The sequence below is a fragment of the Schistocerca serialis genome, chromosome 9 (genome assembly GCF_023864345.2).
Source record: "Schistocerca serialis cubense isolate TAMUIC-IGC-003099 chromosome 9, iqSchSeri2.2, whole genome shotgun sequence".
Lineage (NCBI taxonomy): Eukaryota > Metazoa > Arthropoda > Insecta > Orthoptera > Acrididae > Schistocerca > Schistocerca serialis.
The window spans coordinates 418462339-418485483 of record NC_064646.1 but is presented as its reverse complement, the minus strand read 5'-3'; the positions used below and the strand labels follow the sequence as shown (position 1 = coordinate 418485483).

The 23145-nt window shown below is 42.3% G+C and overlaps 1 pseudogene; it reads left to right on the top strand.

Annotated features, from left to right (window-relative positions):
• Positions 1-23145, top strand: part of LOC126419665 (protein HIRA-like) — a 294055-nt pseudogene that overhangs the window by 209578 nt on the left and 61332 nt on the right.

The following is a 23145-nucleotide window of genomic DNA, read 5'->3' as shown; positions in this document are numbered from 1 at the left end:
CTAAATTTTATCAATAGTGTTTCTCAAAAAAAAAGTTATCTTCCCTCCAGTGATTCCCCTTTGGGGTCCCAAAGCATTTCTGTAAAACTTGCGTGTTGTTTGGACCTACTGGTAACAAATCTAGCAGCACGCCTCTGAATTGCTTTGATGTCTTCCTTCAGTTCGATCTGATATGGATCCCAAACCTTGGACATTGCTCAAGAATAGGTCGTACCAGCATCCTGTATGTGGTCTCCTTTCATAAGATTCTTGCAATAAACCAAAGTCGACCATTTGCCTTCCCCACCACATTTCTCACAGGCTCATTCCATTTCATAGTGCTTTGCAGCATTACACTCAGTTATTTAAATGATTTGACTGTGTTGAGCAGGACATTCCTAATACTGTATCCGATCCTAATACTGTATCCAAACATTATAGGTTTGTCCTTACTATTCCTCCACATTAACATACATTTTTCCTCATTTAGAGCTAGCTGCCATTTGTCACACCAACTAGAAATTCTGTCTTTCATCTTTTATCTTCCTACAATCACTCAACTTCGACACCTTACTGTACACCACAGCATAATCAGCAAACAACTGCAGATTGCTGCCCAGCCCCTCTGCCAAATCATTTATGTATATAGCGAACCACAGAGGTTCTATCACAGTTCCTTGGGGCCCTCATGGCGATACCCGTGTCTCTGACGAACACTGTTACTTAAGAAGTCTTTGAACCACTCACATATCTGCTAACTTATTCCATATGCTCGTACTTCCATTAACAATCTGCAATGGGACACAATGTCAAATACTTTCTGGAAATCAAGAAGTGTGGAATCTCCATTTTGCCCTTCATCCATAATTTGCTGTATATCATGTGAGAGAAGGGCAAGCTGAGTTTTGCACAAGCAATGCTGATTTGTGGGCATAAGCATTTCAGTCTCAAGAAAGTTGAGTATACTCAAACTGAGAATATGTTTGAGAATTCTGCAGCAGATCGAAGTAAGAGATATTGGTCTGTAATTTAGTGGGTTCATTCTTTTTTCCTTCTTATATTCTGGAGTCACCCGTGCCTTTTTCCAATTGCTTGTGACTTTGCTCTGGGTGAGAGATTCACCATAAAAGCAAGCTAGGCAAGGGGCTAGTGTCATTAGAGTACTCTTTGTAAAACCAAATTTGGATGTCATCTGCACCTGGTGATTTATTTGCTTTCAGTTGTTTCTCCATGCCCTCGTTGCTTGTTACTATTTTGTCCATACTGGAGTCTGTCTAATGGTCAAATGATGTTAGTACAGTTCTCCTGTGTGAGTGATTTCTTGAATGTGAAATTTAAAACTTCAGCTTTCATTTTGCTGTCTTCAACTGCTACACCAGACGGTCAACAAAGATATGGAGCCACTGTGATACCAATAACTAAGCCCAGTAAGGGCAAACAACTTCCTTCTAGCTACCGCCCCATCTCTCTCACCAGCTGTGTTTGCAAGATGATGGAATGTACGATTCATGGCTGGCTGGTATGGTGGCTCAAGTCTCGCAACTTACTAACCACTGCACAGTGTGGACTTTGAGCAAACCGTTCTGCAGTTGACCACTTTGTCCACACATGACATGGAATGGTTTTCTGTGGAAATCCCAGACTGTGGCCATGTTTTTCAATTTGGAGAAAGCCTACGACACTTGCTGTAGGACGGGTATCCTCTGTACTCTCTGCCTGTGGGCCTTTCATGGCCGCCTGCTCCGTTTCCCTAAGAAATTTTTAAGAGACAGAGTTTTCATGGTCCGTGTGGGTTCTGCCATGTCGGACACCTTTATCCAGGAGCCTGAGAGCCAATTAAAGATTTTACACAGCACCAGGATTTTCACAGGTTCTGTGACAAATCTTTTACTAAGTTATGATAGTGGTAGTTGTAAGCTCTGCGCATAGATCTTTTCATAGATGCACAAATGTCTACTAACCTTTGCTTGTTGTCATTTGTGCATTTCCTTTTGAACAAGAGTGCAACAGCCTCCGCTTCCTCCGCATCTTCCGAATTTCATTATTAAACCATAGTGAGTCTTTTCCATACTTTATCCACTTCCTAGGCAAATAAATCTCCAGACCACAATTTACAATCTGCTTAAACTTTGTCTATAATTTGTCAGTGTCTATCATTCTGGAACTAAGTGATACCACTTCACTGTCTAAGTGAGATGCTAACAAATGCATATCTCCTCCTGCTATTTAGTAGAAACACTCCCCTAGCCTTCTAGACTGATTTATTAATTTCCGTAACCATGTTGCTATAATGACATCATGATTACCTACCCCCCTTTCTGTACTGACATTGTCAATAAGGTCCGCCCTACTTGTAGTTACAAGGTCTAAAATATTTCCATTGTGTATAGCCTGCTCAAGACAGTTTTCAGAAAATGTGTTCAAAAATATTTCACATGATTATCTCCCTCCCCCCTAGCAATGAATCCTTAGACATCCCAGTATATACATCCCAGTATATACTCGGTTAGTTAAAGTTGCCTTCAAATAGTACTACATGATCTGGGTATTTACGCACTACTAACCATAGACTTTCTTTGAATTATTCTAAAACTGTCACAGCAGTATCGGGTGGCCAGTAAAAACAATCTCCCTCCCATGACCTGTAATCTGTCTTTCTGATGTATGCTCAATGACGCGCAAAATATCTCAGAACTTTCCACTTCGGGTTTCAGCCAGCTCTCGGTACCAAAAATAATTTTAGCACAAGACTTTCCAGGGGGGCAGTAAATTCAGGAACTTTATTACAAAGACTTTGACAGTTCACTGATAATATTTTGACAGTCAATGTGTGTTTAGTCTGAACTCGGTATGACATGTCTTGCTGCATATCGACCGGTGAGTATTCATCAGAGCACCTCAAACTATCATCTAGTCTAAAAAGACCTCATGTGCACTCCTCAAGTACTGTGCTATGTGTGTAGCGGCTTCCTTTGTGTAGTGCAACACTGATCTATCAGGGGAGTCCTAAAAATGCAGCTCTAGAAATCTGCAGCCAGGTTTTGCCTTCTCACACTAGAGGGGATCACAAGCAGTGTGAAATTTGTCCAGAGGCTACGAAATCATATATTTTTGACTGAAGCTACCATATGTGTACAAATGCTCAAATATGCCGTTGTCACTGACTGAGTTATGTGTAACTCAGTTCTAGCTGTGGAGTCATTCCATGTAAGAACCAAATGCATAGGGATCCTTTTGAATTACTGTGATTAGAGGAGGTTGAATATGTAATTGAATTGCAGCACATAGTGAAGGAGATGATCTCAAGAAAGTGACATTTCTGAAAATTTATTTTATTTACCTTGCTTCCATAAATTTATTTGTAAAGTTATAGCATACACTTTATTCTATAAAAATAGTGATGAAGTAAAATTTTACTCAATACAGCTCCCGTATAGAAGTGACCTAATAATGTTAACTTAGGAGGAACTATATGTTAAAGTGTCCTAAAAATACCTGTTTTACACACAAAATGTTTTTTAGCAATATCTTGGACGTTATTAACCTTCAAGTAGTCCCAATGTAATGTTTGAATGTACAAATTTCTCTACAGAAAGACAACATTAGTAATATACACCAATGATGCAATTGTTATTCGTCAAGAGTGCTATACTAGCATTGATCTATTTTTCACACATCAGATTTTGTGGGAAAGTTTTTACATTATACCTATAGTTTTTACATTATACCTGTAGTGTTTGGGAAGACGTGATTTTCCTCTAAATAAATAACACTGTTGGCCCAGTATATAATGTACATAATTTATTTGTGGACATAAAAATGCAGTTCCTGGTTCAAAAATATGCCCCCAAAAGTGGCACTGAGTGTCCAGAAGGAACTGCTTACTCCATTAACAAAATTACAGTGTTTCATCAGCTTTACCCCCTACATGGTGACTTCATAACAAACACGGATGCCCAAGCCTTTGTGTACTGACCTTGAGTTCAACATATTTGTGGTTCATTCCAAAATTTCTCTCAAGAGTGCACTTACGTGGTATCTGTAGGAAAAGTAAGCTGTGTGTATTACATCCACATTCATCACATAATAATAACCACTTAGAATTTGAAGCTATTAGGCATGGTGTAGCACTGAGTTCTATTTTTGGACCTTTGTTGTTTCTTAAACACACATAAAATTTTGCTGAGGATGCAAGTATAGGAATTTTTATTGTGCCATTGCCTTGAGGGAAAAGGCAACCTATGGAATATCTGATAACATTAACAGATGATTAAAGGCAAATGGTGTATCATCAAATTAAGAAAAGACTCAGTACTTTCACACCAATACTTCGCATAGAACAGAGGCATAAAGATGTTTATTTGAAAGGAGCAAGGGACTGGCTGTGTGGGGTAAACGTATAATATGGGGACCATTGCTAATAATGTATTAACAGGTGATCTCCCAATAGGCACTCATGGAAATATTTAAAGAAATAAGGGACTGTGTCAAGGGAATGACTATCTTAGATTGTCTGTCTCCTCTAACAATACAACATAACATGCGACTATTTATCAAATATGGTCTAACATATTCACCTATTGCAAAACATTCTGTCTCTATAGCACTTACATGTGAGACATGGAAAAAGTCATGAACCCTTTAAGGCAGTAAGGGAATCATTGGGATCTGTGAGCAGTTTGCCAAAATCACTAGTCAACATCCTACAAATCCATTATTTGAACCATTTTTAATTGGATGCTATGGTCTGTTCAGCCGATAAATACAGGAAATATGTGCTGCTTAATGTGGTAAAGCCTAAGTACACAATACTTGTATTTTTCATGTGAGTCAGCATAGTGAGTTTACTCATTTAATCATTGTTTGTAATTAGAATCGAGTTACTTCTGTGTAAAAAGTGAGGGTCCTGTTTTATCCTTAAATGCTGCATATTTATTGTTTCAAGCAGTTTCCCCTGTAATTCAATCTTTCCGGTAAGGAATTTACTACATCACTCTTGAAATCGTAAACAAAATTTCATTCTACACCCAATTTGCTAATTTAATCTCTCTTTCATTGACAAGCGTTCACAAATTCGCATTTTCATATGTCTGAGATAAAGATTTAATTCCATTTAATTATTTGTACTGTACCTAACAATTATGTTTCCAGCTGTTGGGAGGGCGTAAACGATTAGAAGTATCGAATGGTGCTCTCAACACTCCACATGGTCCACTGACACGGGTCTGTGTGTGCAGTGTAGCAGACACTGAACAGCCACCAGACTGGGAGGCTGTGTTGGGTTCTCCGGCAGCTGGAGTAGCTGCCAATAACCAGGCTATTGCTATTGCGTGCCAAGATGCTATTCTCCATCTGCTTGATTTGAAAACAGGTACCGTAGCATCACATTAATATTTCATTACAGTTGCAGAGGATTGACTGAGAACTATCTTAAGACTATTTTCTAAGTATATTATTTGTTAATTGAAATTATAACTAAATGAAGAACATGAAATAAGTCTTTACCCAAAAAATGGTTTAGTTAAACACATAAGATAATCGTATATCTAATTAGGTATGTTTATTCCAGTTGTGTCATAAATAAGAGCTTTACAGGAGGAAATGGGGGCTATATAAGGGGAGTTCAGTATTCCAAAAAACATTTGATATTCAGTAACAAGTACTAGCTGTAACTCATTTTATTGTAATGTGCATGGGTAAATATTAGTCATTTAGTGCATACCAAAACTATTTAAAGCACACAATGTACTGTTCCTCAGAATCCAAGCAATGTCAGGGCTCATTATTTTGATGGGAGTAATATAGACTGTCTGACATTCATCTGGTTAAAGACTCAGTGTTGGTTTATTTTTCACTCACTGTACTCTCAGTTAATCTGCACAACTGGATTGCACATGTTGGAGATTACATTTTGCACAGTCTCTTTGTGAGTGCTTGCTTGTCTATTTGAGTTTTGTTGATTCTTTTTAGCTGTGTCAAGGAGAGGAGGATCCATAGACCTTAGTATTTGACATAAAATTTCAACATGATACATCTAATTGTTCCTGAGAGGAGGGGGGGTTTTAACAGACAGCTGGACAACAAAATGCTCCTCTTAGAATTCTGTTTCTACCAATTACGGTACAGAACCCTAAGAATGAGCTCCAAGGTCTCATAGAAGATGCACAGTTGTGTCAAAACTTGCTACAGTTGCTGTCAACTGTTCTGCTTCCCTTACTTTGTGTTCAAGGTGCCATTATTAATGACTTATGTCTCTTCCATTAACTCAACAAAAAATAATGAAGTTAGAGTTGTTAAGAGAGTGATAAAATCCCTAAATAGCAAAAGTCAGATTTGTTGAAGCACTTATCGTACTCCTAACTAAAGTAAAAGAGAGTTTGCACTTGAAATACTACAGTGTTTTGGTGCCACGTGAGCTGACATTAACCAGATATATGTCTCCAATTCATCTACTATCTGCTTTGAAAACACAAATAAGATCATATAATTACTGTGTAGATGTGTCCTAGTGAGGGAAAAAGTGAGTCTTTTGTGCTAATATAGAGTGCGAAAACTTCTTCAGGGCAGAGATGTACCGTATTTACTCGAATCTAAGCAGCACTTTTTTTCCGGTTTTTGTAATCCAAAAAAACCACCTGCGGCTTAGAATCGAGATGGTTTCTTATAGGAACTTTTATGAATTGTGAATCACATGCAGTATTCTCTTCACCATGAGAATAATATGAATATAAACATTTTGCCATGTATTCTTTCGTGTTTGCTGCTATCTCATTTTAATCCTGTCTACCTAATAAACTACGAAACTAGAGTGAGACAACAGCAAACGCGGAAGAATATACATATCATGTCATGTTTATATTCGTATTATTCTTATGCCTAATAGTGATACAGTCAGAAATGAAGCACAGCAATTGACTAGATTTTTAAATCTAAGATGACTCTAATTTCAGTGCAGAGTGTAATGTACTAAAGAGGTGTCTGCTAAGAGTTTCAAACAGAGAAAAATTTTTGCTAAACTCTCGTTCAGAACACCTTCTATCATACGCTGTCTATTATTTGATTCTTGTTGATCATTATCAAAGAAAGCAGCAGTGTAAGTAACAACAAATAGCAGTCTCTTGCCATTGTTTCGCTAATGAGACAATTCCTCTCTCTTTTTTTTTAAATTGTAAGTGGCGGTAGTGTGCACAAAAGCAAGCCAAGCCACATTATCAGAATGCGACAAACAATGCATGACACAGTATAGTAATGCATTTTCAGCTTAGAGTGACTGACGTAAACACCTATAACAAAGAGAATGGCACTTATCAGATCAAAGAAAAATAAGCAATCAATTTAAACCAGACGAAGTACGCGATAAAGGAAGAGTACCCGTATAAATACGGATGGAGCACCTGATGCGTAACAATGGCTACCTGGTAAAGCTTAACTGCTAAGCTTATGACTCGAGCCAAACTGCTGTGGCTGTACCGTCATTCATTCAATCTAAATTGTGTCTCATATTACAATGGATCAACTTTGTTTCGAATTGGAGCTGCAGCCTAAAACTTTTCTCTCCCCTTGAATTTTGAGTCTCAAATTTCAGGTGCGGCTTAGATTCACGAAATTTTTTTTTTCCTTCATTTCGAGTCTCATTTTTCAGGTGCGGCTCAGATTCGAGTAAATACAGTGAGTTGTTGTGGAGATTCTGAGGCAGGGTTCCATGTGAAGAACTCCATCCTATCTTTGTGATGGCAAAACATTGATGCTGTCTTTTCATTGTCTGAGAGTAAATTTACTTGTGAATTGCTCATAGTTATCATGACTCGACTAAACATTAAAAAGTCACAAATCAGAGGAATGTGTCGCTTTCTGTGATAAAAACCAGAGTAGAGCCATGTGTCATTTACCAATATTAAGAAACTATAAAGTGTTGGGTGATACATCCAGTTTCGACAGACTATTAAGGATTGGTTGACACATCTTGTCTCCTACACTGCATTCCTTGGGCTTGAAGCTTCTTCAGACTATTATCACAACTCAGAAATCATCATTGACAAATAACTGACTTAGTAAGTGTAAGAAGTTCAGGGGTCTTCAGGAATTTTTTTTACACACACACACACACACACACACACACACACACACACACACACACACACACACACACACACACACACAGTGGAGCCTAACAGGTTGATAATCTACATTCATGCTCATAAATTAAGGATAATGCTGATACATGGAGAAACAACACTCTGGTGAGCAATTTGCAGGTTTAAATCACCTCAGGGTATGAGCATGTAGTGCATTTGACCTGTGGTCATCGCACGGTGGTGCTGGCAGGAGTTCACATACGCAGAGGTGTGTTGGTGCATGTCAAAGTACGGTGCAGCGAGTAAGTGTGCAGACGTTTTCAGACATGCTAATGGTGACTGTGTGTTGAAAATGGCTCAAAGAGCACATATTGATGACATTATGAGGGGTAGAATACTAGGGTGACAGGAGTCTGGTCAAACACAGCAGGTTGTAGCAGAGGCATTCTGTGTGCCACAAAGTGTGATCTCACGATTATGGCAATGATTCCAGTAGACAGGAAATGTGTCCAGGTTCTACAGTACGGGATGTCCACAGTGTACAACACCACAAGAAGTCTGATGTCTCGCCATCAGTGCCCACAGATAGCCACGAAGTACTGCAGGTAGCGTTGCTCGGCACCTTACTGCAGCCACTGGAACAGTTGTCTCCAGACACACAGTTTATAGATGACTGAACAGGCATGGTTTATTTGCCCCTAGACCTGCAAGGTGCAGTCCACTGACCCCTGGTCACAGGAGAGCCCGTAAACCCTGATATCAAGAACACAGTATATGGTCATTGGAACAGTGGTCCCAGGCTATGTTCATGGACGAGTACACGTATAGTCTGAACAGGGATTCCCACTGGGTTTTCATCTGGTGTGAAGCAAGAACCAGATACCAACTCCTTAATGTCCTTGAAAGGGACATGTATGGAAGTCATGGTTTGATGGTTGGGTGGGATTATGATTGGTGGACGTAACCCCTGCATGTCTTTACAGAGAAACTGTAACAGGTCAGGTGTATCGGGACGTCATTTTGCACCAGTACGTCCGCCTTTTCAGGGGTGCAGTGGGTCCCACCTTCCTCCTGATGGATGATAATGCACGGCCTCACTGAGCTGCCATCATGGAGGAGTACCTTGAAACAGAAGATATCAGGCAAATGGAGTGGCCTGCCTGTTCCAACATCAAGCACATCTGGGATGCTCTTGGTCGACGTATGGCTGCACGTATTCAAACCCCTATGACACTTCAGGAACCCCGACAGGCACTGGTGGAGGAATGGGAGGCTATACTCCAGCAGTTGCTCGACTACCTGATCGAGAGTACGCCAACCTGTTGTGCGGCCTGAGTATGTGTGCATGGTGATCATATCCCATATTGATATCGGGGTACATGCACAGGAAACAGTGGCGTCTAGTAGCACATGTGTTTCGGGTCGGTTTGCTCAACTTATCACCAGTACCGTGGACTTGCAGATCTGTGTCGTGTGTGTTCCCTATGTGCCTATGCTATTAGTGCCAGTTTTGTGTAGTGCTATGTTGTGGGGCACCACATTCTGCAATTATCCATAATTTGTGAACATGAGTGTAATTACAACCAGAATGCAAAGAAAAGTAGTATAATTCACACTTACGAAGATGATGATGATGATGATGATGATGATTGGTTTTTTGGCGCACTCAACTGCGCGGTCATCAGCGCCTATACAGAGTCCCAATTTTTACACAGTCCAATTTTATTTACACAGTCCAATCTATCCATAGTCACATATAATGATGATCAAATGATGAGGACAACACAAACACCCAGTCCCCAGGCAGGAAAATCCCCAACCCAGCCAGGAATCGAACCCGGGACCCCCTGATCCTGAGGGAGCAATGCTAGCCACAAGGCGACGAGCTGCAGACATAATTCATACTTAACAGTGCACTTATGTACTTACCATTTCACAAAGTGCTCGATAATGACATTCTACCATTCCTCAGCAAGATTAGAACTTTGGTTTATTACAAATCAGTTACATAATAATTTTTGATATAATTTTAAGGGCACTATTACTTAAAAATTTGATATCTTTCTAGAAAGTGAAAGTCTTCATAATTTGTAAGAAAAAGTTGGCTAATTACCCATAATCTCTCCATTTGTAAATAATATGTTTTACTGTCACTTTTCTCGTTTTTACATTACGGTTTGAATTTTAGTGAAAGACTTGGGAACACGAATTCATACTGTATCATCAGTTGTATACTATCTTTGTGTTTCTACAAATGTTGCACGTGATATCCTCATTCAAACAAACTGTTACCCCTAATTTCTTTGTCCATCTATGTGATTTAAGGTATATTTTTGAGAATATTTGATGGTATACAAATGTTGTTTGCAAAATGGTTTAGTTTAACAGTTCAGATAATCTTTGTTGTTGTTGTGGTCTTCAGTCCTGAGACTGGTTTGTTGCAGCTCTCCATGCTACTCTATCCTGTGCAAGCTTCTTAATCTCCCAGTACCTACTGCAACCTACATCCTGTATCTGTTTGGTGTATTCATCTCTTGGTCTCCCTCTACAATTTTTACCCTCCATGCTGCCCTCCAATACCAAATTGGTGATCCCTTGATGCCTCAGAACATGTCCTACCAACTGATCCCTTCTTCTAGTCAAGTTGTGCCACAAACTTCTCCTCTCCCCAATCCTATTCAGTACTTCCTCATTAGTTATGTGATCTACCCATCTAATCTTCTTCTGTAGCACCACATTTCGAAAGCTTCTATTCTCTTCTTGTCCAAACTACACTCCTGGAAATGGAAAAAAGAACACATTGACACCGGTGTGTCAGACCCACCATACTTGATCCGGACACTGCGAGAGGGCTGTACAAGCAATGATCACACGCACGGCACAGCGGACACACCAGGAACCGCGGTGTTGGCCGTCGAATGGCGCTAGCTGCGCAGCATTTGTGCACCGCCGCCATCAGTGTCAGCCAGTTTGCCGTGGCATACGGAGCTCCATCACAGTCTTTAACACTGGTAGCATGCCGCGACAGCGTGGACGTGAACCGTAAGTGCAGTTGACGGACTTTGAGCGAGGGCGTATAGTGGGCATGCGGGAGGCCGGGTGGACGTACCGCCGAATTGCTCAACACGTGGGGCGTGAGGTCTCCACAGTACATCGATGTTGTCACCAGTGGTCGGCGGAAGGTGCACGTGCCCGTCGACCTGGGACCGGACCGCAGCGACGCACGGATGCACGCCAAGACCGTAGGATCCTATGCAGTGCCGTAGGGAACCGCACCGCCACTTCCCAGCAAATTAGGGACACTGTTGCACCTGGGGTATTGGCGAGGACCATTCGCAACCGTCTCCATGAAGCTGGGCTACGGTCCCGCACACCGTTAGGCCGTCTTCCGCTCACGCCCCAACATCGTGCAGCCCGCCTCCAGTGGTGTCGTGACAGGCGTGAATGGAGGGACGAATGGAGACGTGTCTTCAGCGATGAGAGTCGCTTCTGCCTTGGTGCCAATGATGGTCGTATGCGTGTTTGGCGCCGTCAGGTGAGCGCCACAATCAGGACTGCATACGACCGAGGCACACAGGGCCAACACCCGGCATCATGGTGTGGGGAGCGATCTCCTACACTGGCCGTACACCACTGGTGATCGTTGAGGGGACACTGATTAGTGCACGGTACATCCAAACTGTCATCGAACCCATCGTTCTACCATTCCTAGACCGGCAAGGAAACTTGCTGTTCCAACAGGACAATGCACGTCCGCATGTATCCCGTGCCACCCAACGTGCTCTAGAAGGTGTAAGTCAACTACCCTGGCCAGCAAGATCTCCGGATCTGTCCCCCATTGAGCATGTTTGGGACTGGATGAAGCATCGTCTCACGCGGTCTGCACGTCCAGCACGAATGCTGGTCCAACTGAGGCGCCAGGTGGAAATTGCATGGCAAGCCGTTCCACAGGACTACATCCAGCATCTCTACGATCGTCTCCATGGGAGAATAGCAGCCTGCATTGCTGCGAAAGGTGGATATACACTGTACTAGTGCCGACATTGTGCATGCTCTGTTGCCTGTGTCTTTGTGCCTGTGGTTCTGTCAGTGTGATCATGTGATGTATCTGACCCCAGGAATGTGTCAATAAAGTTTCCCCTTCCTGCGACAATGAATTCACGGTGTTCTTATTTCAATTTCCAGGAGTGTATTTATCGCCCATGTTTTACTTCCATATAGGGTTACACTCCATACAAATATTTTCAGAAACGGCTTTCTGACACTTAAATCTATACTCAATGTTAACAAATTTCTCTTCTTCAGAAACGCTTTTCTTGCCATTGCCAGTCTACATTTTATATCCTCTCTACTTCAACCATCATCAGATATTTTGCTCCCCAAATAGCAAAACTCCTTTACTACTTTAAGTGTCTCATTCCCTAATCTAATTCCCTCAGCATCACCCGATTTAATTCGACTACATTCCATTATCCTCATTTTGCTTTTGTTGATGTTTATCTTATACCCTCCTTTCAAGACACTTTCCATTCTGTTCAGCTGCTCTTCCAAGTCCTTTGCTGTCTCTGACAGAATTACAATGTCATCGGCGAACCTCGAAGTTTTTATTTCTTCTCCATGGATTTTAATACCTTCTCCGAATTTTTCTTTTGATTCCTTCCTTCTTGCTGAATATAGAGATTTAATAACATCGGGGAGAGGCTACAACCATGTCTCACTCCCTTCCCAACCACTGCTTCCCCTTCATGTCCCTCAACTCTTATAACTGCCATCTGGTTTCTGTACAAGTTGTAAATAGCCTTTCGCTCCCTGTGTTTTACCCCTGCCACTGATAATCATATTCTGAACAATGTTTATTCCAGTTGTCATAAATAAGAATGTTACAGGAGGAGGAGGGTGCTTTGAAAGAGGAGTTCATTATTCCAAACGACTGCTATACTGTAACAATTGTGAGCTAAAGTTGGGTGTTATAAAAATTTTGTCAGCAATATCTTGCAGGGAAAATCATGTAATATTGGGTTTTGTGCATATTGTAACTGTCATAATTTGTTCCATTTAATTTCCCCCTTCAATAGCAATGTATATTGTTTAAAGTGCTGCTGTTTCCAAGTTAGTTACATGGATCTGTTAGCATAAAACACACACACAAACACACATCTTCAGAAACTAAGGCACTGTGAAATGGTTATCTTACATAGCACAAAATATTCGGGAATATGATGACAACTATCATTAGAAGCAAAAAAGGTCAAGTAAACATGGGCTCAAAGATGCATACCTTGAAGAGCTGTGAACATTTGATTATTTTCAATACTGTAAAACAAATATCTTCTACTGCAAACTCTTTGCTTTCCATATTTTGAGAAGTGATGGTGTGGACCAAAACAATAAAAAATGTCCAGTAAGCATGGGTTCTAAAATGTGTACCTTAAGAGCTATGAGCCTTATTCAGTAGGAGAGATGTTTCAAAGTAGCAAAGATGTCCTCCTGGACCATCCTGTATATAGAAGTGAGACATACTGTATTAAAAGGATAGCAAAAACAAAATAACTTACCAAAAATTCTAGTGTACAGGAGTATCATGGACTAGTGTCACTGTTAGTAATTTAGGCTGCTTGAAGTAAAACTAGCTGTGGTTGTTAAATGGCATTAGAACAGAAATGCTTTCAAATGTAGAATCTAAAGTTTTAGTATTAGGTATACAGTCATATTCTATAAAAATAAACAAAATATATAAATGTAATAAAATATTCTGTGAACTAGTATGGCAGTGGAACCACTTTAAAATATGACACAATTTTATGAAAAGCAGCAGTGTTTTTAAGTATTGTAGCAGTTACCTCTTGGATCAGGATTTATAATGGTCATGGAAGCTAAATATGTGAGGTGGTCACACTAGTGGTGCAGGTGGTCAACCTCGGGAACTGGAGGAGGTGGCTGTTATGCATCCTAAGGTGTCACTGAAACAGCAGTGTCTGGAAACATGTTTATTACTTGTGAGTTTACAGTACTGATTGTCTTGTCTGGTGGTGTGGAAGACCTGCTGAGTCACATACCAGAGTGCAACAAGGAATGCAGGCACACAGCTTTCTTGGTTACAGCCATTGTGTAGGTCAGGACCCAGTGGCCATGTCAGGCAGGTAACTGGAATAGGAATCTGTAGGCTCAAGCATACTTTGGCTCACTGGCAATTAGTGTGGTGCACCCCAGCACTCTCAGAGATGATTGTGCACATAAGCAGGTGCCAACAGGATATCACGAATGGCAGACATTCTAAAGGAGGAAGCCTAGGCACAGATCAGCAGCACAGTGTACAGCCAGGAAGGTGGTACTATAAGGGCTTTGCAGAAAGTTTTCTAGCAGCTCTGAAACTGGAAGTCTCACAACAGTGGGATTATTTCAGTTTGAAAGTGCATTGTTTTTCGACCTTGGAGCATGTGCCCAACAGCTCCTCCACCACTGGACTTCAAACCATGTTGTGAAGGCGGATGAAGATGCATGCAGTGCTGAGTGAGTCTGACACAGTGCGAGATGGTTCTATCGTGCCACAATTTTCATGCAGTGGCCAAAAAAAGAAGTTGAATGCAGAAGATCTCCAACCTTGTCCATTACGGTGAGTCTAGGGCCAATCTGGAAATTGATTTCATAAGCTTTCAAGAGGTTGGGAGTCTCCTGAAGATGAACCTTGTCCTGGTCACCTAGCAGTGGCAGTGATCCAAGAAAACACTGATGCTGCGAGGAAAATGATTGGAGACAATCCTCATCTCACAATTTGTGGCATTGAAGGTACTCTAAATATTAAATTAATATAATGGAAGGAAACATTCCACGTGGGAAAAATTATGTATAAAACCAAAGATGAGGTGACTTACCGAACAAGAGCACTGGCAGGTCGATAGACACACAAACAAACACAAACATACACACAAAATTCAAGCTTTCGCAACAAACTGTTGCCTCATCAGGAAAGAGGGAAGGAGAGGGGAAGACGAAAGGAAGTGGGTTTTAAGGGAGAGGGTAAGGAGTCATTCCAATCCCGGGAGCGGAAAGACTTACCTTAGGGGGAAAAAAGGACAGGTATACACTCGCACACACGCACATATCCATCCACACATACAGACACAAGCAGACATATTTAAAGACAAAGAGTTTGGGCAGAGATGTCAGTCGAGGCAGAAGTGTAGAGGCAAAGAAGTTGTTGAAAGACAGGTGAGGTATGAGTGGCGGCAACTTGAAATTAGCGGAGATTGAGGCCTGGCGGATGACGAGAAGAGAGGATATACTGAAGGGCAAGTTCCCATCTCCGGAGTTCGGATAGGTTGGTGTTGGTGGGAAGTATCCAGATAACCCGGACGGTGTAACATTGAGCCAAGATGTGCTGGCTGTGCACCAAGGCATGTTTAGCCACAGGGAGATCCTCATTACCAACAAACACTGTCTGCCTGTGTCCATTCATGCGAATGGACAGTTTGTTGCTGGTCATTCCCACATAGAATGCATCACAGTATAGGCAGGTCAGTTGGTAAATCACGTGGGTGCTTTCACACGTGGCTCTGCCTCTGATCGTGTACACCTTCCGGGTTACAGGACTGGAGTAGGTGGTGGTGGGAGGGTGCATGGGACAGGTTTTGCATCGGGGGCGGTTACAAGGATAGGAGCCAGAGGGTAGGGAAGGTGGTTTGGGGATTTCATAGGGATGAACTAACAGGTTACGAAGGTTAGGTGGACGGCGGAAAGACACTCTTGGCGGAGTGGGGAGGATTTCATGAAGGATGGATCTCATTTCAGGGCAGGATTTGAGGAAATCGTATCCCTGCTGGAGAGCCACATTCAGAGTCTGGTCCAGTCCCGGAAAGTATCCTGTCACAAGTGGGGCACTTTTGTGGTTCTTCTGTGGGGGATTCTGGGTTTGAGGGGACGAGGAAGTGGCTCTGGTTATTTGCTTCTGTACCAGGTCGGGAGGGTAGTTGCGGGATGCGAAAGCTGTTTTCAGGTTGTTGGTGTAATGATTCAGGGATTCCGGACTGGAGCAGATTCGTTTGCCACGAAGACCTAGGCTGTAGGGAAGGGACCGTTTGATGTGGAATGGGTGGCAGCTGTCATAATGGAGGTACTGTTGCTTGTTGGTGGGTTTGATGTGGACGGACGTGTGAAGTTGGCCATTGGACAGGTGGAGGTCAACGTCAAGGAAAGTGGCATGGGATTTGGAGTAGGACCAGGTGAAACTGATGGAACCAAAGGAGTTGAGGTTGGAGAGGAAATTCTGGAGTTCTTCTTCACTGTGAGTCCAGATCATGAAGATGTCATAAATAAATCTGTACCAAACTTTGGGTTGGCAGACTTGGGTAACCAAGAAGGCTTCCTCTAAGCGACCCATGAATAGGTTGGCGTACGAGGGGGCCATCCTGGTGCCCATGGCTGTTCCCTTTAATTGTTGGTATGTCTGGCCCTCAAAAGTGAAGAAGTTGTGGGTCAGGATGAAGCTGGCTAAGGTGATGAGGAAAGAGGTTTTGGTAGGGTGGCAGGTGATCGGCGTGAAAGGAAATGCTCCATCGCAGCGAGGCCCTGGACGTGCGGAATATTTGTGTATAAGGACATGGCATCAATGGTTACAAGGATGGTTTCCGGGGGTAACAGATTGGGTAAGGATTCCAGGCGTTCAAGGAAGTGGTTGGTGTCCTTGATGAAGGATGGGAGACTGCATGTAATGGGTTGAAGGTGTTGATCTACGTAGGCAGAGATACGTTCAGTGGGGGCTTGGTAACCAGCTACAATGGGGCGGCCGGGATGATTGGGTTTGTGGATTTTAGGAAGAAGGTAGAAGGTAGGGGTGCGGGGTGTCGGTGGGGTCAGGAGGTTGATGGAGTCAGGTGAAAGGTTTTGCAGGGGGCCTAAGGTTCTGAGGATTCCTTGAAGCTCCGCCTGGACATCGGGAATGGGGTTACCTTGGCAAACTTTGTATGTGGTGTTGTCTGAAAGCTGACGCAGTCCCTCAGCCACATACTCCTGACGATCAAGTACCACGGTCGTGGAACCCTTGTCCGCCGGAAGAATGATGATGGATCGGTCAGCCTTCAGATCACGGATAGCCTGGGCTTCAGCAGTGGTGATGTTGGGTGTAGGATTAAGGTTTTTTAAGAAGGATTGAGATGCAAGGCTGGAAGTCAGAAATTCCTGGAAGGTTTGGAGAGGGTGATTTTGAGGAAGAGGAGGTGGGTCCCGCTGTGACAGAGGACGGAACTGTTCCAGGCAGGGTTCAATTTGGATGGTGTCTTGAGGAGTCGGATCATTAGGAGTAGGATTAGGATCATTTTTCTTCGTGGCAAAGTGATACTTCCAGCAGAGAGTACGAGTGTAGGACAGTAAATCTTTGGCGAGGGCTGTTTGGTTGAATCTGGGAGTGGGGCTGAAGGTGAGGCCTTTGGATAGGACAGAGGTTTCGGATTGGGAGAGAGGTTTGGAAGAAAGGTTAACTACCTCTTTCCTCATCACCTTAGCCAGCTTCATCCTGACCCACAACTTCTTCACTTTTGAGGGCCAGACATACCAACAATTAAAGGGAACAGCCATGGGCACCAGGATGGCCCCCTCGTACGCCAACCTATTCATGGGTCGCTTAGAGGAAGCCTTCTTGGTTACCCAAGTCTGCCAACCCAAAGTTTGGTACAGATTTATTTATGACATCTTCATGATCTGGACTCACAGTGAAGAAGAACTCCAGAATTTCCTCTCCAACCTCAACTCCTTTGGTTCCATCAGTTTCACCTGGTCCTACTCCAAATCCCATGCCACTTTCCTTGACGTTGACCTCCACCTGTCCAATGGCCAACTTCACACGTCCGTCCACATCAAACCCACCAACAAGCAACAGTACCTCCATTATGACAGCTGCCACCCATTCCACATCAAACGGTCCCTTCCCTACAGCCTAGGTCTTCGTGGCAAACGAATCTGCTCCAGTCCGGAATCCCTGAATCATTACACCAACAACCTGAAAACAGCTTTCGCATCCCGCAACTACCCTCCCGACCTGGTACAGAAGCAAATAACCAGAGCCACTTCCTCGTCCCCTCAAACCCAGAATCCCCCACAGAAGAACCACAAAAGTGCCCCACTTGTGACAGGATACTTTCCGGGACTGGACCAGACTCTGAATGTGGCTCTCCAGCAGGGATACGATTTCCTCAAATCCTGCCCTGAAATGAGATCCATCCTTCATGAAATCCTCCCCACTCCGCCAAGAGTGTCTTTCCGCCGTCCACCTAACCTTCGTAACCTGTTAGTTCATCCCTATGAAATCCCCAAACCACCTTCCCTACCCTCTGGCTCCTATCCTTGTAACCGCCCCCGATGCAAAACCTGTCCCATGCACCCTCCCACCACCACCTACTCCAGTCCTGTAACCCGGAAGGTGTACACGATCAGAGGCAGAGCCACGTGTGAAAGCACCCACGTGATTTACCAACTGACCTGCCTATACTGTGATGCATTCTATGTGGGAATGACCAGCAACAAACTGTCCATTCGCATGAATGGACACAGGCAGACAGTGTTTGTTGGTAATGAGGATCACCCTGTGGCTAAACATGCCTTGGTGCACAGCCAGCACATCTTGGCTCAGTGTTACACCGTCCGGGTTATCTGGATACTTCCCACCAACACCAACCTATCCGAACTCCGGAGATGGGAACTTGCCCTTCAGTATATCCTCTCTTCTCGTCATCCGCCAGGCCTCAATCTCCGCTAATTTCAAGTTGCCGCCACTCATACCTCACCTGTCTTTCAACAACTTCTTTGCCTCTACACTTCTGCCTCGACTGACATCTCTGCCCAAACTCTTTGTCTTTAAATACGTCTGCTTGTGTCTGTATGTGTGGATGGATATGTGCGTGTGTGCGAGTGTATACCTGTCCTTTTTTCCCCCTAAGGTAAGTCTTTCCGCTCCCGGGATTGGAATGACTCCTTACCCTCTCCCTTAAAACCCACTTCCTTTCGTCTTCCCCTCTCCTTCCCTCTTTCCTGATGAGGCAACAGTTTGTTGCGAAAGCTTGAATTTTGTGTGTATGTTTGTGTTTGTTTGTGTGTCTATCGACCTGCCAGTGCTCTTGTTTGGTAAGTCACCTCATCTTTGGTTTTATACATAAATATTAGGTTAACTACATTGCAGAACATTGTGCACAATAATTTAGACCTTTGCGAGAGATGTGCCCATTGGGTGGCACAGTCCTGGCAGAAGTCCAAAAACATCTGAGAATGTGTTGCCCAACATGTTGTAGGTGGTAATTTGTTGTTACTTGAATAACCCTTCCCCAGGGGAAGCCTCAGACTCGCCAACATCTTCTTGTACCACAGAAATGACCATACAGCAGTGGCAGCTGTCTGAATGTGGTCTCTTATTTTGGCAGCAGTCAGCACATTACGATTCACCGATTGAGTCATCCTGTAAATAGCGAGACTGTCATTCCATCGTAATCAGAGATGCAGGTGGGATCACCACACATCGAGACTGAGGCTTTCTGAAACGGTCATATTTAAGCTGGACATAATGTCATCAAGGCTGGTGATATGGTCATTTGCTCTCATTATCTGGAGATGATAGCAGGCTTGCTCCCAACATGGTGTCTCAGTTATGGTCAGTTCCCCTTGCCTTCATATTTTTCTTCAGTGCAATAATGCCTTGAATAAGGTGAGCTTAGATGTTACATTTTATGGCTCCATATTACAAGACTCACAGAGTAACACATTAGGTGCTGTCATACTGCATTATTTGCATGTATTAATTATGGCTCGGCTCAGTGTGGAAATGTGGTGCCTTGTCTTCTGGAACAGTGCATTCTGAATAGGTATGTGTGCAGATGTGGAAATGGATTAATAATTGTGTGAATAATTGGAAAAACTTTGAAGATAATTTATGAATATGTGCATAATCTTGGGTAAACTTTAACTTTTAACAATATTAACAGACCTTTAATATTATTACATTCAAGGTCAATAGACATAATTTGCATTACATACTGCTGCCTCCAGTAGTATGCGGTACCAGATAATCACTGCAACCATTCAAATTGTTGATCTTCACATTAATTCCATTGTGTGTAGCCTCGATTGTGACATCTAGATAAAGGAATGCTCTTTCGGATACTGTGTAAATTATTGTTGTTTGCACCAAATCTCTTGATGCAGGATCTTGGCGGCAAGTGAAATGATGAACAGAGGATTTGAACTCTTAACTGTGTGAGCAAATATTCTTTTTCTAATAATTTATCGTACTATTTTAATGAATGGTTAAAATACACGTTTTTAACGATGCTGTTACGACAGAACCAAGCATACGTCTGTATGCTACCACTTTCTGAAACAAAAAGATGAAGATACATGAATTAATGAATTGAAGAGCATATTTCTTACTTTGTTTCATACAGGTATTGAATGATGTATCAAAACATTATCCTTGCATAAAACAACCCATTAATTTACTTTTGGCTATGTGTGTAATTCATTCAGTTTATGTATAGCTTATATATAAGAAAACAAAAGAAAAGAATAATATGATTCAATACAATTCCTTCTGTGCCCCAGATACTGCTTGTGACATAAGACATGAGCCAGCTCTGATGATGTGCCGTCTGTGTCAAGTCACAACTTCAAAAATTTGTGTGTACACCCCAGGAGTCAGCCCTGCTATGCAACAGAATGTAAAAGCTAAATGTACCTAAAATAAGGATACTACACAGTCATAAAAACTCTTTTTTATGTGTATAAATAGGGAGGGGTTGAGATATTTAAATTAACAGGAATGTTGGACAGTAGTACCATTGTCATCTCATGGTACCATGTTTACTACTTGGGATATTGAGAGTGGTCTCATGGCTACATGATACCTCTTGTGGGTGAAATGGTACCAATGGAAGATAGGTAAGCATCAGCTCCAACATGGGTCTGCCACATTTGCCTTCTTGAAAGATGTCAAAATACCAGTTTAATGTGATGTTTTGTTCTTTCAGTGAGTGTTGTGGCTCTCTCTTACTGTGAACAAAGATTTCCATTCCTTGCAATATGTTTAAAGTGTACCTGTTTGTTCCCTTATGTAAAATTTCTAAATTGCCATGTATTGTCCCACTTTATGTTTAAGGGAGCTCAGATGATTACTGAAAGGATTTCCGTTCATACGTGTACTTTTTAAATTGGACAGCAAAATTTCTGCATGTTTCACTAACTTAAAATTTGTTGCAGTCCTAACAATTAATTTTATACTTGCCCATAAATTTGTTAAGTCTCTCGATGATTTTATGTCATATTCCTGCTTCTGATTTTCCTGTATTACCAAAGCCTAAATTCACTTTTAACTATTAGCAATTTGGTGTGAGTGAGCGCACTTTTTGTCATGAGCCTTCTTTCTTCTGCTTCTTCTTTTTCTATGTTTGTAGTATGGTCCTTTCTTTTCTTTTAACTACTTAAACATGTTCTTGACACTATTGTTCTTATATTCATTGACCTTCACTACTTCTGTAAGTATGCTAAGCAGTTTCTGCATTTCTTTATTTTTGAACAGAAATGGTAGGCTCGGCTCCTATGGACAACTAATGTAAAACAAGCTCTTTGCAGCTTTTGTGATAGTTAGAGTTGACTTCTGTGATTATATCTGTGTTAATGGTTTTTTGAACACTCCAAATAAATATTTACCATCTTTTGTGGTCAGTAATATCACACAAAAATTGGTAAGCTCTGATTTGTATGAATTTTTTAGTACTGATTTCATACAATAATGGAAAATCTTAGTTGGAATACAACTGAATAAGCAATGATATTGAGTAGCTGATAGAAGAAACTGAACATCAAATATGTTTCCAAACAGTCACTCATGAATACTCTCACTTCATTGTAAAAGATAATGGATTGATTCTAAGGCCTTACTCACTTAGGTATCTAGCCATACTAATTTAATGCACAATTATTGTGTATTGTGTGAAACAGTATCTATATTACTAAATGGCTAAAATGGTCATCAGGTTCCAATTACTGTTACCAATCTTATGGAGTTCAGGGGCAACCGTGGCTGACATTTTGAACTAGAGAACAGTTGTTTTGATATACATCCATACACATTTGATAAAGTAATTTAATATAGACAGTATCTGGATGGTATTGTACTACTTTATGAAAGTGATACAACGAAGTGTGTACTGTAGGTTATTCATCTTGCAACCCTGTTCACTCCTTCATTTTTTCCTCCTCATGACTCTCCTCCAATGGAATATTTGCAGCCTTTGATCCAACAAAGAGGATTTACAGCTGCTTGTAGAATCACAGCGACCCCTTGTACTCTGCCTTCAGGAAACAAAATTGTGTCATCATTTGTGTTTCTTGACAGTCTGTTTTGACCTCCCCCTGAGGTCGACATTCGACCTCGTGTGGGAGTCACACACTGTTCATATGGGATGACATTCATAGTCAACCCATCTCCCTGACTGCCTGTCTTCAAGCTGTTGCAGTTTTCCTTCCTCACCTGACATTTTCCCTTTGATCCATTTACATCCTTCCGTCATTCGATGTCACCAGGGCAGCATTCCTCCAGCTTATTGGGCAGCTACCTCACCCATTTCTGCTTCTCGGTGACTTCAATGTGCACCATCTCCAAGAACCTGTCGGATATGTCCTCTTGGCAGACCTTCGTAATCAATTTAACCTCTTCTGCCTTAACATGCGAGTACCCACAATCCTTTCTGACTCCTCGCACACCTGTTCCCATTTGGACCTATCCTTCAGCAGTGCCCAGCTTGCCCATTTTCTCGAGTGATCCATTCTTTCTGACACCTACTCGAGTGACCATTTCCCGTGTGCTGTCTGTTTTCTTACACCTACCCCACCTGCATGCACACCCAAATGGCAGCTTACTAAGGCCGACTGGTGGCTGTACTCCTCCCTGGCGACCTACTACAAACACCATTCCCCAGTTGTGTTGACCAGGTGGACTGCCTTACAAACATTATCCTTACCACTGCAGATCCCCACACTTCCTCTTTACCACACTGTGTCCTGCTTTCTTGGTGGACTGAGGCATGCCATGATGCGATTCACGCCCAGACTTACT